The 6,256-nt window shown below is 58.6% G+C and overlaps 1 long non-coding RNA gene across 1 annotated transcript; it reads right to left on the bottom strand.

The window, feature by feature from the left end:
• Positions 1-1,720: 1,720 nt before the first annotated feature.
• Positions 1,721-5,002, bottom strand: LOC130605322 (uncharacterized). The gene is made up of 3 exons (XR_008973663.1): positions 4,907-5,002; positions 3,567-3,669; positions 1,721-1,835 (listed from the first exon to the last, which is right to left on the bottom strand). It is a non-coding gene; the product is annotated as an uncharacterized LOC130605322 (long non-coding RNA).
• Between the last annotated feature and the right edge of the window lie 1,254 nt (positions 5,003-6,256).

Genomic DNA, 6,256 nt, shown 5'->3' on the forward strand with positions numbered 1-6,256 from the left:
GGGATGGGGAATATGGGGGTCAATGGGGTGGGGAGGGGGAATATATGGGGTGGGGATGGGGGGGATGGGGAATATGGGGGGGAATATGGGGGGGATATGGGGTGGGGATGGGGAATATGGGGGTCAATGGGGTGGGGATGGGGAATATGGGGGTCAATGGGGTGGGGAGGGGGAATATGGGGGGGAATATGGGGGTCAATGGGGTGGGGATGGGGAATATGGGGGTCAATGGGGTGGGGATGGGGAATATGGGGGGGATATGGGGTGGGGATGGGGTGGGAATGGGGAATATGGGGGGGGATATGGGGATGGGATGGGGATGGGGAATATGGGGGTCAATGGGGTGGGGAGGGGGAATATGGGGGGGAATGGGGTGGGGATGGGGGGGGGAAATGGGGATGAGGTGGGGAGGAGGAATATGGGGGCCAATGGGGTGGGAATGGGGGTTGAATTTTTTGTGAATGGGGAATATGGGGGAAATGGGGTGGGGATGGGGAATATGGGGCGGAATGGGGTGCGGATGGGGTGGGAATGGGGAATATGGGGGGGAATGGGGATGGGGTGGGAATGGGTGGGAATGGGGTGGGGATGGGGTGGGGATGGGGAATATGGGGGGAATGGGGATGGGGTGGGAATGGGGGGGAATAGGGGGGGGAATGGGGTGGGGATGGGAATGGAATGGAAGGAATGAAGGGTGTTGGGGGGCAATGGGGGGATTTAGGGCTATGGGGGTCTATGCGGTCCATGGGTTCTATGGGTGTCTATGGGTGTCTATGGATGTCTATGGGGTCTATGGGGTCTATGGGTGTCTATGGGTGTCTATGGGTGTCTATGGATGTCTATAGGGTCTATGGGTGTCTATGGGGTCCATGGATGTCTATGGGTGTCTATGGGTGTCTATGGGGTCTATGGGGGTCTATGCGGTCCATGGGTGTCTATGGGGTCCATGGATGTCTATGGGGTCTATGGATGTCTATAGGGTCTATGGGTGTCTATGGGGTCCATGGATGTCTATGGGGTCTATAGGTGTCTATGGATGTCTATGGGTTCCATTGATGTCTATGGGGGTTCCATTGATGTCTATGGGGTCTATAGGTGTCTATGGATATCTATGGGGTCCATGAATGTCTATGGATGTCTATGGGTTCCATTGATGTCTATGGGTGTCTATGGGGGTTCAATTGATGTCTATGGGGTCTATAGGTGTCTATGGATATCTATGGGGTCCATTGATGTCTATGGAGGTTCCATTGATGTCTATGGGGTCCACTGATGTCTATGGATGTCTATGGCGTCTATGGATGTCTATGGGGTCTATGGATGTCTATGGATGTCTACGGGGTCCATGGATGTCTATTGATGTCTATGGGGTCTATGGGTGTCTATGGGGTCTATAGGTGTCTATGGATGTCTATGGGGTCCATCGATGTCTATGGATGTCTATGGGTTCCATTGATGTCTATGGGGGTTCCATTGATGTCTATGGGGGTTCCATTGATATCTATGGATATCTATGGGGTCCATTGATGTCTATGGATATCTATGGGGTCCATCGATGTCTATGGATGTCTATGGGGGTTCCATTGATGTCTATGGGGTCCATTGATATCTATGGATATCTATGGGGTCCATTGATGTCTATGGGGTCCATTGATGTCTATGGGGTCCATTGATGTCTATGGGGGTTCCATTGATGCCCATGGGCCCTGTGGGGCCTATAGGGATCTCTAGGGCACGTACCTGTGCTGGCAGCCCCCCCCGGGGCTGGCTGGGCAGGAGCCCCCCCCCGGGGCTGTGCTGAGGTAGCTGAAAGAGGTTTGGGGTGGGGAGCAGCCCTGCAAGAGAGGGGGGACCCTGGAGACGGGGGGACCCCGATGCACCCCATAGGAGCCCATAGAACCCCATAGGAGCCCATAGAACCCCATAGAACCCCATAGAACCCCATAGAACCCCATAGGACCCCATAGAACCCCATAGGACCCCATAGGACCCCATAGGACCCCATTGAACCCCATAAGACCCCGATGCACCCCATAGGACCCCATAGAACCCCATAGGACCCCATAGGACCCCATAGGACCCCATAGGACCCCATAGGTCCCCATAGGAGCCCATAGGAGCCCATAGGAGCCCATAGGAGCCCATAGATCCCTATAGGTCCCCATAGGAGCCCATAGGAGCCCATAGGACCCCATTGAACCCCATAAGACCCCGATGCACCCCATAGGACCCCATAGAACCCCATAGGACCCCATAGAACCCCATAGGATCCCATAGGACCCCGATGCACCCCATAGGACCCCATAGAACCCCATAGAACCCCATAGGACCCCATAGAACCCCATAGGACCCCAATGCACCCCATAGGACTCCATAGACCCCCATAGAACCCCATAGGACCCCATAGAACCCCATAGGACCCCAATGCACCCCATAGGAGCCCATAGAACCCCATAGGAGCCCATAGAACCCCATAGGACCCCAATGCACCCCAATGTACCCCAATGCACCCCATTGCACCCCATAGGACCCCAATGCACCCCAATGCACCCCATAGGACCCCATTGCACCCCAATGCACCCCAATATCTCCAATACTCCATTGGGACCCAAATCCCTATAGGGAGCCCAGTACCCCCATTGTCCCCATTGCCCCCATCACCCCCCATTCCCCCCATTCCCCCCATTGCCCCCATTGCCCCCATTGCCCCATCACCCCCATTCCCCCCATTGCCCCCATTAGCCCCATTGACCCCATAGCCCCATCACCCCCATTACCCCCATTACCCCCATTGCCCCCATTGACCCCATAGCCCCATCACCCCCATTACCCCCATTTTACCCCCATTACCCCCCATTGCCCCATTACCCCCCATTGCCCCCCATTGCCCCCCATTGCCCCCATTCACCCCATTCCCCCCATTCCCCCCATTGCCCCCATTACCCCATTCCCCCCATTCCCCCCATTCCCCCATTGCCCCCATTACCCCATTGCCCCCATTGCCCCCATTACCCCCATTACCCCCATTACCCCCATTGCCCCCATTGCCCCATTACCCCCATTGCCCCTCATTGCCCCCATTCCCCCCATTGCCCCCATTCCCCCCATTACCCCCATTACCCCCATTGCCCCCATTGACCCCCATTACCCCCATTACCCCCATTGCCCCCATTACCCCATTGCCCCCATTACCCCATTCCCGCCATTCCCCCCATTACCCCATAACCCCAATTGCCCCCATTCCCCCCATTCCCCCCATTACCCCATTGCCCCCATTACCCCCATTAACTTCATTGCCCCCATTTCCCCATTCCCCCCATTGCCCCATTGCCCCATTCCCCCCATTACCCCCATTCCCCCCTTACCCCCATTGCCCCCATTCCCCCCATTCCCCCCATTACCCCCATTCCCCCCATTCCCCCCATTCCCCCCATTCCCCCATTCCCCCATTGCCCCCATTCCCCCATTCCCCCATTCCCCCATTCCCCCATTGCCCCCCATTCCCCCCATTCCCCCCATTCCCCCCATTCCCCCCATTGCCCCCCATTGCCCCCCATCCCCGGTACCTTGCTGTCCCTGCTGGGTGGGTGGCAGCAGGAACTGGGGGGGCTGCAGGGGGTGCCCGGGCACCAGCACCAATTGCTGGAGCTGGAGGAGCTGCTGGATGTCCTAGGGGGGACAATGGGGGGCAATGGGGGGCAATGGGGGGAATGGGGGTAATGGGGGTAATGGGGTAATGGGGGAATGGGGGCAATGGGGGCAATGGGGTAATGGGGGAATGGGGGTAATGGGGGCAATGGGGGCAATGGGGGCAATGGGGGCAATGGGGTAATGGGGGAATGGGGGGAATGGGGGTAATGGGGTAATGAGGGCAATGGGGGTAATGGGGCAATGGGGGCAATGGGGGGAATGGGGGCAATGGGGCAATGTGGGTAAGGGGGTAATTGGGGGAATAGGGGGAATGGGGGTAATGGGAGTAATGGGGGCAATGGGGCAATGGGGGCAATGGGGGCAATGGGGGGAATGGGGCAATGGGGGCAATGGGGGGCAATGGGGGGCAAGTGGGTCACACACACACATAGAGAGGACCTCAATACCCCCAGGGCCTTTTGGAGACCCCAATACCCCTCAATACCCCCCATTTCCCCCACTGCCCCCATTACCTCCATTAACCCCATTCCCCCCATTCCCCTATTACCCCCATTATCCCCATTATCCCCATTACCCCCCATTTCCACCCCATTGCCCCCAATCCACCCCATTCCCCCCATTCCCCCATTCACTCCCATTGATTCCCATTCCCTCCATTACCTCCATAGCCCCCATTACCCCCCATTCCCCCATTCCCCCATTCCCCTATTACCCCATTGCCCCCCATCCACCCCATTGACCTCCATTCCCTCCATTACCCCCATTGCCCCCATTATCCCCATTACCCCCATTGCCCCCATTACCCCATTACCCCCATTCCCCCTTACCCCCCTTACCCCCATTGCCCCATTACCCCATTCCCCCATTCCCCTATTACCCCCATTGCCCCTATCCACCCCATTGCCCCCCATCCACCCCATTGACCTCCATTCCCTCCATTCCCCCCATTACCCCCATTACCCCATTACCCCCATTCCCCCCATCACCCCCATTCCCCCCATTCCCCCCATTCCCCCCATTCCCCCATCCCCCCCATTGCCCCCCATTGCCTCCCATTGCCCCCCATTGCCCCCCATTGACTCCATTGACCCCCATTCACTCCCATTGCCCCCCATTGCCCCCCATTGACTCCATTGACCCCCATTGCCCCCCATTGACACCCATTGACCCCCATTCACTCCCATTGCCCCCCATTGCCCCCCATTCCCCCATTGCCCCCCATTCCCCCATTGCCCCCCATACCCCCCCCCTTTACCTGTGCCGTGAGCTGGATGGGCTGGGACAGGGCGAGCTGGGGGGTTCCCTCATTGGCCGGGGGGGTTCCGGTTTGGGGGGGTCCCTGCGTTGGGGGAGGGGGGGGATGCGAGGGGGGGGTTGGGGGATGGGGGGTGGGGGTCGGGGGGGGGTTGGGGGGCGCTGGGTGCTGCTGCTGCTGCACGGCGGCCGCCAGGAGCTGGGCCTGGGCCTGGTGCAGGAGGAGCTGCTGTGGGGCAGGCAGCAGAGCGGCCAGCTGGGGGGCAATGGGGGGGGGAAGGAAGAGAGGGGGGTGATGGGGGGCAATGGGGGGCGATGGGGGGCAATGGGGGTCAATGGGTGTCAATGGGGGTCAATGGGTGTCAATGGGGGGCAATGGGGGTCAATGGGGGGCAATGGGGGTCAATGGGAATCAATGGGAGTGAATGGGGGTCAATGGGAGTTAATGGGGGTCAATGGGGGTCAATGGGGGTCAATGGGGTCAATGGGGGTCAATGGGGTCAATGGGGTCAATGGGGGTCAATGGGGGTCAATGGGGTCAATGGGGGTCAATGGGGTCAATGGGGATCAATGGGTGTCAATGGGGGGCAATGGGGGGCAATGGGGATCAATGGGAGTGAATGGGGGTCAATGGGAGTGAAATGGGGGTCAATGGGGGTCAATGGGAGTGAATGGGGGTCAATGGGAGTTAATGGGGGTCAATGGGGGTCAATGGGGGTCAATGGGGTCAAAGGGGGTCAATGGGGGTCAAAGGGGGTCAATGGGTGTCAATGGGGGTCAATGGGTGTCAATGGGGGGCAATGGGGGTCAATGGGAATCAATGGGAGTGAATGGGGGTCAATGGGAGTTAATGGGGGTCAATGGGGGTCAATGGGGGTCAATGGGGTCAATGGGGGTCAATGGGAGTCAATGGGGGTCAATGGGTGTCAATGGGGGGCAATGGGGGTCAATGGAGTCAATGGGGGGCAATGGGGTCAATGGGAGTGAATGGGGGTCAATGTGGGTCAATGGGGGTCAATGGGAGTGAATGGGGGTCAATAAGGGTCAATGGGGTGAATGGGTGTCAATGGGAATCAATGGGGTCAATGGGGGGCAATGGGGGTCAATGGGGGTCAATGGAGTCAATGGGGGTCAATGGGGTCAATGGGGATCAATGCGGTCAATGGGGGGCAATGGGGGGCAATGGGGATCAATGGAGTCAATGGGGGGCAATGGGGGTCAATGGGGGGCAATGGGGGTCAATGGAGTGAATGGGGGGCAATGGGGGGCAATGGGAGTGAATGGGGGTCAATGGGTGTCAATGGGGGGCAATGGGGGCAATGGGGGTCAATGGGAATCAATGGGAGTGAAT

This window comes from Pezoporus wallicus, unplaced genomic scaffold, assembly GCF_028554395.1.
Source record: "Pezoporus wallicus isolate ANWC-B61680 ecotype Strahan unplaced genomic scaffold, APGP_CSIRO_Pwel_v1 contig_12200, whole genome shotgun sequence".
NCBI classification, from domain to species: domain Eukaryota; kingdom Metazoa; phylum Chordata; class Aves; order Psittaciformes; family Psittacidae; genus Pezoporus; species Pezoporus wallicus.